Consider the following 15,248-nt stretch of genomic DNA (forward strand, 5'->3'; position numbering starts at 1 on the left):
CTTTCTTCATCCTCTCCAACAGTCTGCCTTTAACTGAAGTGTTTACACTGTTAATTTAATTACTGAATCATTTGTATTTAAATTTGCCCTTTTTAAAAACCTAATTTTAGTTCTTTTCTATGTGTCCTATTTGTTCTTGTTTCCTTTGTCTTTTTCTTATCATCTTCTTTTGAGTATTTTTTATGTTTCTGTTTTATCTCCCCTACTGGTTTATTAGTTATACATCTTTTAAGTTAGTTGGGTTGTTCTGTGGCTTCAATACAAAATTTTAACTTATGGCTATAGCCTGCCAGACTCCTCTGTCCATGGAATTCTCCAGGCAAGAATACTGGAATGGGTAGGCATTCCCTTCTCCAGAGGATCTTCCTGACCCGGGGGTTGAACCTGGGTCTCCCACATTGCAGACAGATTCTTTACCATCTGAGCCACCAGGCAAGCCCCTAACTTATGACAGTACATTTCCAATAATACTATAGTACTTCCTATATTGTGCAAGAATCACCATATTATTTATTAATTTCCTCCATCGTATCCTGCATGCTACTCTTCTTACATATTTTACTTCAACATATTCTATGAAACATATGCCTGACAGGTATTTTCACTTCAGACAGTTACCTTTCAAAGAGATTAAAATCAAGAAAAATGTCTGTCATAGTTACCCACATTTTTCCCCTTTTCCCATGTTGTTTCTTTTTCTCTATCTTATATCAGATTTCTTCTGCCTGAAGAGCTTCCTCTAAACATTTCTTGTTCTACAGATTTGCTGACAAGTAATTCTCCTCAGCTTTTGTTTCTCTGGAAAAATCTACCTTTCAGCCTCTTTTTTGAAAGGTATTTTCACTGGACACAGAATTCTGAGTTGATTTTTTTTTCCAGTTCTTTGAAGGGGTGACTGAACGGTCTCCTGCTTGCTTTATTTCTGACAGTAAATCTGTTCTGGCTTCCTATCTTTGTGCCTCCAGAAAATGTTTTTTTCCTCTGGTTACTATGAAAAATTTCCCTTTATCTTTGGGTTTCAGCAGTTTGGCTATGAGGAGTGTAGGTGGGGTTTTTCTTGGTACTTGTACTGCTAAGGCTCTCTGAATTTCTTGGATCTGTGGTTGCTTTTCTTTCAGTAATTTTGAAAATTATATCTTCAATAATCTTTCTGTCCACTTCTCTTTTATCCTTCTGGTACTCCAAGTACATGTGTATTGCCTCATATCTTTTGGATAATCTGTTCTCTTTGTTTCATTATTTTTTTAAAGCTTTTTTTATTCATGTATTTTTGGCCATACTAGTCTTTTTTCTGCCTGGGACTTTCTCTAGTTGTAGTGAGCAGGGGCTATTCTTTGTTGTGGTTCACAGGCTTCTCATCTTTTCTTATTGTGGAACATGTTCTTTAGGGTGAATGGCCTTCAGTAGTTGCGGCATGTGGGCTCAGTAGTTGTGGTTCCTTGGCTCTAGAGCACAGGCTCAATAATTGTGGTGCACAGGCTTATTTGCTCCACAGCCTGTGGGAATCTTCCCAGATCAGGAATATAACCTGTTTCTCATGCATTGGCAGGTGGATTCTTTACCATTGAATCACCAGGGAAACCCTCTCACTATATTTTGCCCCCAAATTCCTCCAATGGTGGGCTGCTGCCACTTTGTACTCAGCACGTGGTTTTCATTGCATGTGTGCTAAGTCACTTCAGTCATATCTGACTCTTTGTGACCTCATGGACTGTAGCCCTCCAGGCTCCTCTGTCCGTGGGATTCTGTAGGCAAGAATACTGGAATGGGTTGCCATGCTCTCCTCCAGGGGATCTTCCATATCCAGGGATGGAACCCACATCTCTTACATCTCCAGCATGTGAAGGTGGGTTCTTTTCCACTCATGGTTCTTTTCCACTCAAGGCCTTGCTCATCTACACTGTGGGTGTGGAACTGTCTTACTGTTTCAGACCTTTGTCCTCGCTACAACTTCCCCCACCTTCCCCTGTCACATAGCCATAGTCTGCCCTATACCAGTGACAGTGTCTCTCAGGGAGCCCTTCCATCAGGGCACATGTCCTGCCCTCTCCCAGTGATAGCAGGCCTCTGCTTTAGGGACCTGGGCTCAGTTGCAGGGCCTGGACTCAAACAGCTGTCTCATCCCCCTTCAGCTGCAGATCACTTCGCTGCTAGCCCTCCTTCCCCAGCAGCATACCTTCATCCAACAGCAGGTGCAGGAGGGTTCCCTACCACCTTCCCCATGTCTTCAAGGTTTTGCTTCATACAAGATGGGGTTTAGTGCTTGTGTTCCAGTGAAGGGGCCTATGCCAGGTACCATTCCTGTCCCGTCTTGTGAGCACTCAGTAGAGGCCCCCAGATAAAAGCTGGTGAATGAACACAGACCCTCCTTAAGTCTGAGGCTCCCAGGGATATAACCTGACAGGTTAGTCCATACTCAGCATTTCAGAATTTGTTAAAATTTCACTTTTTCCCCTTACTTTATGGTGATTATTTCTTTCTCCCACATCATGCTAAAAGTGAAACAGTTTGTGGGTCTCAGTTTTCTGCAGAGGAATTTGTCATCCACTGGATTTCAACAAATCCTGGTAGCTTTAAAGTAACTTGTTATTTAAAAAATGCTTCATAATATATCTTAGTATTTGAATTTAATAATTTCATACTGCTATGATCTTTTCCAGTCTTTATCCAATTGCATAAAAATGTTATTATACTGTTTACAAAATATTTAAAAAAATTTTTAAGCACAATAAACTCTCTATAGATTTTGTTAACACCAAGTACCCTGAGGTAGCATTCTTAGGGTATGTGAAGGCATTGGAGAAGTAGTTGGGTATACTGATGCCCAGGCAAATGTCTTTTAGCCAGGAAGAAGTTATTTAACTAGGAACATGATCAGATATCTTCATTTTAGCATATGAGAAACAGAGATGAGGGAAGCCATTGGAGAATTTATAGAAGAAACTATATTAGACTAATATTACTGGCTTTCTAAATTATCAGCCACTTTCTATTGGGGATTATCATTAGGTAAGAGGGTTTTATTCTGAAGACTCCTGCCTCTATTATTTTTTGGACTGGTTGATTTAACCCAAGCTGGACTTTCAAATTCCTTTATGGTGAAATACAGAGAATAAAATATATGCGAGACAGCAAAAGAGACACAGATGTATAGAACAGTCTTTTGGACTCTATGGGAGAGGGTGAGGGTGGAATGATTTTGGAGAATGGCATTGAAACACGTATATTATCATATGTGAAATGAATCAACAGTCTAGGTTCAATGCATGAGACAGGGTGCTTGGGGCTGGTGCACTGGGATGACCCAGAGGGATGGGATGGGGAGGGAGGTGGGAGGGGAGTTCAGGATGGGGAACACATGTACACCTGTGGTAGATTCATGTCAATGTATGACCAAACCAATACAATATTGTAAAGTAATTAGCCTCCAATTAAAATAAATAAATTTATATTTAAAAATATATGTACATATATTTATGCCTTGTGAGTCCCTAGAATATGTAGTAAAACAAAAATTATGTTGATATATTCATTTAAAAGTTTATTGGCAGCTGTGTTGGTATTTGAACTGAACTCAGCGCTAAAATGGTTTATTTCAATAAAATGTTTCTTGGCTTCATTCAGAAATTAGCACTAAGAGCTCCTTCAAATAAATCATTTGCTAAAGAGACAAAATTTCTTTAGTTTACTGGTAGCAAAATTTCTTTACTCTATGGGGTAGTTCTAGCTACTGCTGCCCTTGGTTCACTTTGCTTAATGTTAATTGGGCACTGGTGCTTGGCCATTTTTTATCACCCATATGAATTTCAGTCAATGGAAGATAAACTATTTCCTTTCTCAGTTAAAACTAATCAATTTAGGTATCTACCTTCAGATAAATGGCCAGGATCATATGTTGAAAGAGAAGATAACACAGTCTAGGCATTTCTGACTGACAAGCAATTCAGTCAGTCATAACATCTTCTTTGTTGAATATTCCATGTCTCAAGCTTTTCCATCAAAAAGTCACCATATGGAATTCTCTATCTTTAGTTAAGAGCTGTGATTTCAAGATAACCAAATATCTCTCCAGCCTTTTGTAAACACACATTAGCATTTCTCTTTTTCCCTCCCTGTCTTCCTTTATTCCTCCCTACTTTCTTCTAATGTAACCTGCCAAAAGATTGTGGTTATAATAAAAGCAGTCTCATCATAGTTCTGTTGTACAAACTCAGAAGATCTAGTAATAGTTCCTTCATGAGGACATAATTCTAGACTATGTAGCAAATCCTTAAGATCCCAAATTACCTGGTAAAAGCTCTAGTTTTTCCCCCCTGAAGATCATAGGTCACATGTTTGGGCACATGAATAATATAGGTCACATAATAAACATAGGTCACATGAACAATCTACATTCTGTAGAATGATTGTGACAGAAAACAAGAAATACATGCTAGAAACATTTTTTAAATGAAGAATTGAGAAGCCAACATTTTCAGCCAAAAAATAGGACTGTACATACAAAAATAATTGAGAATGAATATTTTAGAATTCAGCAACAAGCATCACAATTCATGATCATGATTATAAACCAATAACTGTGATTGTGACCACTATAGTTATACTTAACTGGGTACTTACTAATGGGCAGGAACTATACTAATTGTTTTGCATATTTATTTAAGTTTTACTATTGGCTCAGTGGTAAAAGAATCCACCTGCCAATGCTGGAGATGCAGGAGACCTGGGTTCAAACCTTGGGTTGGGAAGATCCCCTGGAGGAGAAAATAGCAACCCACTCTAGTATTCTTGCCTGGAAAATTCCATGGACAGAGGAGCCTGTTAGGCTATAGTCCATAGGGTTGCAAAGAGTCAGACATGACTGAGTATACACACAGCCACAGCCATTACAAAAGCATATGAAGTTTTCAGTACACAGAGTGGTGAAGAGCGTGGATTCATGCCAAAAGCCTGGGCTCCTGTTCTGTCCCACTATTTGTCAAGTGTATGAACTTGGGGAAATTTATCTTTTTAAATAGTATCTTAGTTTAATATCAAAATTAATGCAAAAATCATGATACACAAATATGTGTAATCATGGTACACAAAATATAAACATTTAGAAGGAAGATAGAATTTAACCCTGCATTTGCACAACTCGCCTCCCCCTAATCCCAGCCCTGATCCTTATTGCTCTCAAACTTCTGGGCACACTCCATCAGCATCCCTTTTCCATTTTCTTTTGCCCCAAAATATCTGCAAAGCATGGTCCCTCAACTGCTTTGACTTTTGCTCAAATATCACCTTCATAATGAGCCTTCCCTGACCCTTTATTTAAAATTGTAGTGCCCGTTACCAGCACTCCCTGTAGTCATGTACAGATGTGAGAGTTGGGCCATAAAGAAAGTTGAGAGCCAAAGAATAGATACTTTCAAACTGTGGTGCTGGAGAAGACTCTTGACAGTCCCATGGACAGCAAGGAGATCAAACCAGCCAATCATAGAGGAAATTAACCCTGAATGTTCACTGGGAAGAGTGATGCTGAACTTGAAACTCCAATACTTTGGCCCCCTGATGTGGAGAGCTTACTCATTAGAAAAGACCCTGATGCTGGGGAAGATTGAAGGCAGGAGGAGAAGGGGACAACAGAGGATGAGATGATTGGATGGTATCACTGACTCAGTGGACATGAGTTTGAGCAAATTCCAGTAGATGGTGAAGGACAGGGAAACATGTAGTGCTACAGTCCATGGGATAGCAAAGAATTGGACATGACTGGGTGACTGAACAATGAACGACAAAAAAGGATGATAAGAGTTATTTTAACAAAGTCAGTTTCTATTGATTTCTCTCAGCCTTGACTCCCTGTCTCTGGTGATATGACTGTTCCTTTCCTCCTGGTACATGGAAGGCATCTTTCACATAAGCATCATCTCTTTCTTAGGAAGAAAAGAGGAGGTCAGAGTGCTGGACAAATTTCTTAAACTTTGTGTCAGGGTCCTCATGTGCGCAGAGCAAAAATACTAGTACTTACCTCATTTGTTGTGAGGAATAAGTGAGATAATACATCAGTCAGTCAGTCAATTCAGTTGCTCAGTCATGTCCGACTCTGCGACCCCATGAACTGCAGCACGCCAGGCCTCCCTGTCTATCACCAACTCCCGGAGTTCACCCAAACCCACCTCCATCGAGTTGGTGATGCCATCAGCCATCTCATTCTCTGTCATCCCTTTCTCCTCCTGCCCCCAATCCCTCCCAGCATCAGAGTCTTTTCCAATGAATCAACTCTTGGCATGAGGTGGCCAAAGTACTGGAGTTTCAGCTTTAGCATCATTCCTTCCAAAGAACACCCAGGACTGATCTCCTTTAGAATGGACTGATTGGATCTCCTTGCAGTCCAAGGGACTCTCAAGAGTCTTCTCCAACACCACAGTTCAAAAGCATCAATTTCTTCAGCGCTCAGCTTTCTTCACAGTCCAACTCTCATGAAAAGGCTTAAAACAATCCAATGCATAGAGACAATTAATCAGTGGTAGAGCTCAGATTTTCCCATGTTTATTTTATACCAAATTGATGTTGAATTATTATTGAGAACTATATTCTTTCTACAATGTTCCTGCATTCTCTGTTGGGTACATTAGGGGAAATGGGATCATTTGACCTGTTAAGTTAAATTTTCTCTTTTTTATGAGCTTATAGTATTTGAAAGGGAACAAAAACAGAGTATTAAGAAATAAAAAATAAAAGTATTCTGGGATAATGTACTAAAGTTCATCAGTGTTTGGGATGCTTAGAGAATACCTGGGTTAACAGTCATTCCTAAACAAAGGGTGTATTTATTTAACTGGTTAATGCCTCATTATATTAATAAAGTATTGAGAAGAACTGTTTGTGTTTATTCGTTATTTTTCTGTAACTAACAATAGTCATATATAAGCTAGAAAATGTATATTAATTTTGAAATTATTCTAAGCATCAGTCCTTATGAGGAGACTGACATTAAAGACTTGCCTTTAAAGATTTACTCTCCAAAAGAATTGCTGAAGTATTTAAAGGAAACATAAATCTGAATTTCTAGAGTATGGAGGCAACTAATCTATCGTAATTTGAGAAAGAAAGAAAACAAATTCAAATAACCATCCAGAATTGGGTGAGTGAGAAGATAATGTTGAGGTTAAGGTCTGGCGTTCCTCTGCACCTAGTGAATAGTCAATGCATTTTCGTTATTGATTGATAGAGCTTTACGTGACTGTGAGTTAAATCTTTCTCAAAAGATTTTTCTTTTATACTTTGCATTCAGCTTTAAGTAATTTTTTGTGATTGTGAAAAGAATTATGATATATACTTCAAATATGAGACATATACATTATTGGTTAAAATGGTTACTTATTTCAATTGATAACTGTAATTTGGCTTTTATGCAAAAAAAATGAGTTGTCTTTCATGTCTCCAATGATTATTCATTAAATCACCTAATTTACAGCTGAGATGGTGAGTCCCCTGATCTTTCTTTAATCTTTTCAAAAAGGTGTTATCATGGTTAAAGACTAAGAGAATATGATATCTTAAAACCTGAGCTCTTACCATTGCTTTTCTTGAAAAATCTTCAGAATAGAAAACCACCATCTGGTTTTGTTCTTCTGAAAGCTCACATCACATCACAGGTGTTTTCTTGGTCGTCCTTGAGTCAAAGGTATAATGAACTCTGTGGTGATTCTGACTTGCTTTATGACCTTGGGCAATTTTCTCACCTCTCTGGGCCTCTATTTTCTCATCTTTAAAATACTGATAATTGGAGGAAGTTAAAGATTTTGAGTATCCTCTATGATCCTTCTATATCCAAAATCTTATAAAACTGTACTATTATGTTTCTTCTTTTAAAAATTGCTATTCTTGCAATGTTGGGTGCAAAACTGGAGGTTCTACTGTGTATTGGTGGCCGAGAGGGAATCTTTGCTCTGCTGTGCTCAGTTGCTCAGTCATGTCCAACTCTTTGTGACCCCATGGACTGTAGCCCACCAGGCTCCTTTGTCCAAGGGGATTCTCCAAGCTAGAATACTGGAGTGGGTTGCCATGCCCTCCTCTAGGGGATCTTCCCAACCCAGGGATCGAACCTAGGTCTCCCGCATTTCAGGCTGATTATTTACTGTCTGAGCCACTAGGGAAGCCCATGAATACTGGAGTAGGTAGCCTACCCATTCTCCAGGGGATCTTCCTGACCCAGGAATTGAACCAGGGTGTCCTGCATTGCAAGCAGATTCTTTACCAGCTGAGCTACCAGGGAAGCTGCAGGGAATCTTTGTTGTTCTGTTCTAATAAATTTAGGCAGTCATTGGTTCATTTAGTTAGTATATACACATTCATCACTTATTGTATGTGTTTTAGGAATCATTTGCTTGTTAGAAACAAAAACACTTTCAAAACTGTTTTGTAAAAATGAAAGTTTTATTGAAAGAATACATGAGAATCTCACCGAACTCAAAGCTGCATATGTGATTATGGTTTCTGGACACAAGCAATGGTTAAGTTAAACTGTCCTATTTTTCACCTTGTCAGGAATTTGCTACTTTTCTTTTGCATTTTGCCCATGTTGTCTTCCTTCCACCACCCCCCCCTTCAAAGACTATTTGCATGATCTCTCCATTTGTCTTGAGAAGAGATGAACTAGAATTATATTGTCCTGACTCCAGATCCTCATTAAAGAGAGTGTCTAGCCCAGCATAGGTTAGATGTCTGTCTACACTCTAGTGGGAGAGTCATGTAAATATAAAGCGTAATGATAGATAAAGGCACAAGGTGCCATTGGACAACTGAATGGAGCATCTTATCCATGTGGAAGTTGGGGTGGCATCCTGACAGATAGTGAGCTGCAGAAATGGTGGAATGTCTCGGCACAAGTAGCACGAGAGGTATGAACTGAAAACAGATGTGTGTGTGACAGCTCAGAACCTGTGTAGTAAGCAGGATGAAGTGGGGGATGGAGGCAGGAACACCATTAGGAAGGAAGATGAGAGAGATGCCAAGGGGACTCCTGCCTGAGGCAACAAGTACAGTGGCGTGGACATCTTTGAGTCAGATTCCTATGTGGCAAAAAGTGATGAAGTCAGAAGGACTTGAATGTGAAGGTTAAAAATAGTCAAGTTGCTTTATAAAAACTGCTGTTTTTTAATAAACTGACAATGATAATTGTTGAGAATGCCAAAGTCCTGGTTCTGAGATGTTTGCCATAGTTCAATCCTGCATATCTGTGAAAACCCAACATTGATGATCTCTTAAAATGTTCATTTTTCCTCTGAAGAATATAAAAATGAATGGGAACTTTCTTATTATTTTATACTTTTTATAATTTTATTTCTAGCTTCTAATTAATTTTGCCATTTCTGAACACTTAGAGTTGGATACGCTTGGGTAAAATGAAAGCTGTCTACCTGCCAGAGACATTTGAGACCTTGGTTGGAAGAGAAGAAATACATTCTCACAAAACTGATAATTGGAAGTAAAACGAACACTTTGGTAGTAATGTCTTGTTTACTTGTTGTTACAAACACACATTCATAGCCTCATTTTCAGAGTTTGTTTTATCCAGTTTTGATAATGTTATTATAATAATGAAATGGCAGCTAGTTTATGTTGATAAAGGTACATCTGAATTCCCTTGCAGAATGGGGGAAAAAAAATAGAGAATGTATTTCATCTGTGGTCTGCCAGTGAAAATTAAAATACAGGCTATTTATTAAATGTACTTCCATCTGGATTATTCTTGTGTACCTGATTGATATATAAAGCCCAACTAATTATGTGATTTGGCTTGGAATTTAACTCATGCTTGCTGCATCCAGGCAGCGGGTAAACTTTGTGCTTGAACAGATGACTGCTTATTTACTTGGAAAACAAAATAGACACATGTAAGATATATTTTACTGGCCTGATTGTTAGGAGGCTGCTTTAATGTTGATCATCTTCTTAAGTGATGTAACAGGTGCATATCCCCATCAGATTATGGTTATAAATTGTCAAGAATTCACTTTGATCAAGATTATATACAAGGCCTTTAGTATCAAATCTCTTTAAATTAGGGCTTGGATAGTAAGAAACAGTTTAGTTTTCACATAAGGAAAAGTTGCTTCATGACTTGAAAGGTTGTTCTGGTGTACTTATTTTTGAAAAGTGGTTCTGGCATTTCCTTTCTTGTTTATCTTTAATAATGATAGAGTAGCATAGTTTGGGCTTCCCAGATGGCTTAGTGGTAAAGAATCCTCCTGCTAATGAAGGAGATGTGGGTTTGATCCCTCAGTCGGGAAGATCCCCAGGAGAAGGAAATGGTAACCCACTCCAGGATTCTTGCCTGGGAAATCCCATGGACAGAGGTGCCTGGTGGGGCTACAGTTCATGGGGTTACAAAAGAGTCAGACACAACAACTAAACAACAACAGCATAGCTTAGTGATTAGGTACAAAGCTAGCCTCTAGGGACAGAAGTTCTGGGGCCAAGTCTCAGCTTTTTTACTGAGAAGTAGTATGAGCATAAGTTATTTTCTTACTCCAAAAATGGAATAATGGCCTCATGAAGTAGTTATAAGATTTAGGGGATTTGTTCAGTTGGTAAGTTATGTCTATTCAAACTTGAATCTCCTGCATCTTCTGCATTGACAGGTAGGTTTCTTTATTACTGAGCCACCTGGGAAGATTTCATCCTGTAGGCTGCTCCAGGTTCTGGAGGTTGCCCATTCCCATCCCCGGTATCTTCTTAGACAGCTAGAAACATTTGGTAGAGAGCACTTTTGTCTGATCTAACTTTCTTCTCATTCTGTGGGCCCTGAGTTGCTTTAGCCTGCATTTTGCCCTTGTTGGGCACTGATCATTTGACCTCCTCTTTCCTATGTTATCATCATGCTGGCAATAAGTGGGATTCTACTGTCCAGGGTCTTTGAGTTCAGCATTTTTCAAAAGGACCTTACTCATCTTTAAGTAAAATATGAAACATCACACTCCATCTCTAAGAAGCCCATATGTTTTTGAAGGACTGTAAAGTGACAGCCTGTTCACTGATAGAATGAAAACCTGGGCCCTGATTATTGTATCTGGTGGGTTTTTTTTGTAGAATTGTTCTGTTCCTCAGTAAAACAACATTGTGTGTAACATTTCTGGGGGATATACTCTTTTATTTTGGCAAGGTCATAATTATTTTTATGGGCTCTTGGCTGAAACTGTTCAAAGGTAATGCATGTCTGTGCAGGTATTTATGGTGATATGCTAAAGAAGTGCTTCTCTGTAATTGGTCATGGTCTTGTGCTAGGGAATCTTTAATTTCTTAGGAAAAAAAGTGAGGCAGGCTCACTTTATTTAATATAAATAAGAGGAAAAGGCAACCCAAGTAAGATGGTAGGTGTTGCAAGAGGGCATCAGAGGGCAGACACACTGAAACCATACTCACAGAAAACTAGTCAATCTAATCACACTAGGACCACAGCCTTTTCTAACTCAATGAAACTAAGCCATGCCTGTGGGGCAACCTAAGACAGGCGGGTCATGGTGGAGAGATCTAACAGAATGTGGTATACTGGAGAAGGGAATGGCAAACCACTTCAGTATTCTTGCCTTGAGAACCCCATGAACAGTATGAAAAGGCAAAATGATAGGGTACTAAAAGAGAAACTCCCCAGATCAGTAGGTGCCCAATATGCTACAAGAGACCAGTGGAGAAATAACTCCAGAAAGAATGAAGGGATGGAGCCAAAGCAAAAAGAATACCCAGCTGTGGATGTGACTGGTGATAGAAGTAAGGTCTGATGCTGTAAAGAGCAATATTGCATAGGAACCTGGAATGTCAAGTCCATGAATCAAGGCAAATTGGAAGTGGTCAAACAAGAGATGGCAAGAGTGAATGTCGACATTCTAGGAATCAGCGAACTGAAATGGACTGGAATGGGTGAATTTAACTCAGATGACCTTTATATCTACTACTGCGGGCAGGAATCCCTCAGAAGAAATGGAATAGCCATCATGGTCAACAAAAGAGTCTGAAATGCAGTACTTGGATGAAATCTCAAAAATGACAGAATGGTCTCTGTTTGTTTCCAAGGCAAACCAATCAATATCACAGTAATCCAAGTCTATGCCCCAAACAGTAATGCTGAAGAAGCTGAACTTGAATGGTTCTATGAAGACCTACAAGACCTTTTAGAACTAACACCCAAAAGAGATGTCCTTTTCATTATAGGGGACTGGAATGCAAAAGTAGGAAGTCAAGAAACACCTGGAGTAACAGGCAAATTTGGCCTTGGTATATGGAATGAAGCAGGGCAAAGACTAATAAAGTTTTGCCAAGAAAATGCATTGTTCATAACAAACACCCTCTTCCAACAACACAAGAGAAGACTACACGTGGACATCACCAGATGGTCAATACCGAAATCAGATTGATTATATTCTTTGCAGCCAGAGATGGAGAAGCTCTATACAGTCAGCAAAAACAAGACCAAGAGCTGACTGTGGCTCAGACCATGAACTCCTTATTGCCAAATTCAGACTGAAGTTGAAGAAAGTAGGGAAAACCACTAGACCATTCAGGTATGACTTAAATCAAATCCCTTATGATTATACAGTGGAAGTGAGAAATAGATTCAAGGGCCTGGTTCTGACAGATAGAGTGCCTGATGAACTATGGAATGAGGTTCATGACATTGTACAGGAGACAGGGATCAAGACCATCCCCGTGGAAAAGAAATGCAAAAAAGCAAAATGGCTGTCTGGGGAGGCCTTACAAATAGCTGTGAAAAGAAGAGAAGTGAAAAGCAAAGGAGAAAAGGAAAGATATAAACATCTGAATGCAGAGTTCCAAAGAATAGCAAGAAGAGATAAGAAAGCCTTCTTCAGCGATCAATGCAAAGAAATAGAGGAAAACAACAGAATGGGAAAGACTAGAGATCTCTTCAAGAAAATCAGAGATACCAAAGGAACATTTCATGCAAAGATGGGCTTAATAAAGGACAGAAATGGTATGGACCTAACAGAAGCAGAAGATATTAAGAAGAGATGGCAAGAATACACAGAAGAACTGTACAAAAAAGATCTTCATGACCCAGATAATCACGATGGTGTGATCACTGACCTAGAGCCAGACATCCTGGAATGTGAAGTCAAGTGGGCCTTAGAAAGCATCACTATGAACAAAGCTAGTGGAGGTGATAGAATTCCAGTTGAGCTATTCCAAATCCTGAAAGATAAGGCTGTGAAAGTGCTGCACTCAATATGCCAGCAATTTTGGAAAACTCAGCAGTGGCCACAGGACTGGAAAAGGTCAGTTTTCATTCCGATCCCAAAGAAAGGCAATGCCAAAGAATGCTCAAACTACTGCACAATTGCACTCATCTCACATACTAGTAGAGTAATGCTCAAAATTCTCCAAGCCAGGCTTCAGCAATATAAGAACCGTGAACTTCCAGATGTTCAAGCTGGTTTTAGAAAAGGCAGAGGAACCAGAAATCAAATTGTCAACCTTCACTGGATCATGGAAAAAGCAAGAGAGTTCCAGAAAAATATCTATATCTGCTTTTTTTTTAAATTTAATTTTATTTAACTTTACAATATTGTATTGTATTTCTGCTTTCTTGACTATGCCAAAGCCTTTGACTGTGTGGTTCACAATAAACTGTGGAAAATTCTGAAAGAGATGTGAATACCAGACCACCTGATCTTCCTCTTGAGAAATTTGTATGCAGGTCAGGATGCAACAGTTAGAACTAGACATGGAACAACAGGCTGGTTCCAAAGAGGAAAAGGAGTATGTCAAGGCTGTATATTGTCACCCTTCTTATTTAACTTATATGCAGAGTACATCATGAAAAACGCTGGACTGGAAGAAACACAAGCTGGAATCAAGATTGCTGGGAGAAATATCAATAACCTCACATATGTAGATGACACCACCCTTATGGCAGAAAGTGAAGAGGAACTAAAAAGCCTCTTGATGAAAGTGCAAGAGGAGAGTGAAAAAGTTGGCTTAAAGCTCAACATTCAGAAAACGAAGATCATGGCATCGGGTTCCATCTCTTCATGGGAAATAGATGGGGAAACAGTGGAAACAGTGTCAGACTTTATCTTTTTGGGCTCCAAAATCACTGCAGATGGTGACTGCAGCCATGAAATTAAAATATGCTTACTCCTTGGAAGGAAAGTTATGACCAACCTAGATAGCATATTGAAAAGCAGAGACATTACTTTGCCAACAAAGGTTCATCTAGTCAAGGCTATGGTTTTTCCAGTGGTCATGTATGGATGTGAGAGTTGGACTGTGAAGAAGGCTGAGCACCGAAGAATTGATGCTTTTGAACTGTGGTGTTGGAGAAGACTCTTGAGAGTCCCTTGGACTGTAAGGAGATCCAACCAGTCCATTCTGAAGGAGATCAGCCTTGGGATTTCTTTGGAAGGAATGATGCTAAAGCTGAAAGTCCAGTACTTTGGCCACCTCATGCGAAGAGTTGACTCATTGGAAAAGACTCTAATGCTGGGAGGGATTAGGGGCAAGAGAAGAAGGGGATGACAGAGGATGAGATGGCTGGATTGCATTACTGACTCGATGGATGTGAGTCTCAGTGAACTTCAGGAGTTGGTGATGGACAGGGAGGCCTGGCATGCTGCGATTCATGGGGTCGCAAAGAGTCAGACACGACTGAGCGACTGATCTGATCTGATGCCTATTTATTTATTTTAAATAATTTAAAATTGTATTTATTTTTGGGCGTACTGGATCTTCACTGTTGTTTTGACTTTTCTCTAGTTATGGAGACTAAGGGCTACTCTCTATTTGCAATGTGTGGGCTTTTCATTGCCATGGCTTCTTTTGTTGTGGAGCACAGGCTCTAGGGTGTGGACTTCAGTAGTTGCAGCACATGGGGTCAGTATTTGTGGCTCCCGGGCTCTAGAGCACAAGCTCAATGGGCTAGCTGTTCCATGGCAAGTGGGATCTTCCCAGATCAGGGACTGAACCCATGTCTCCTGCACTAGCAGGTGGATTCTTTACCACTGAGCCACCAGGGAAGCCCCTGCCTCCTATTTAAAATGAAGTATAGTTGATTTATCATATTAATTTCAGGTGTATGGCATTATGATTCAGTATTTTTACAGATTGTTCTCCATTAAAAGTTATTGAAGATAAATAATTCCCTGTACTGTACAGTATATCCTGGTTGCTCATCATTTTATATACAGTATTTTGTATCTCTTAATCCCATACCCCTAACTTGCTCCCACCTTCCCTCTCCCCAACAA

General features: G+C 39.5%; 1 long non-coding RNA gene across 1 annotated transcript in view; it reads left to right on the plus strand.

Annotated features, from left to right (window-relative positions):
• Positions 1 to 1,766: 1,766 nt before the first annotated feature.
• LOC133248936 (uncharacterized) overlaps positions 1,767 to 15,248 on the plus strand; it is an 87,105-nt gene continuing 73,623 nt past the window's right edge. Inside the window, exon 1 of the long non-coding RNA XR_009736785.1 lies at positions 1,767 to 1,846. This is a non-coding gene — a long non-coding RNA (uncharacterized LOC133248936). The remainder of the gene's footprint in view (positions 1,847 to 15,248) is intronic.

The sequence above is a fragment of the Bos javanicus genome, chromosome 5, assembly GCF_032452875.1.
Source record: "Bos javanicus breed banteng chromosome 5, ARS-OSU_banteng_1.0, whole genome shotgun sequence".
NCBI lineage: Eukaryota > Metazoa > Chordata > Mammalia > Artiodactyla > Bovidae > Bos > Bos javanicus.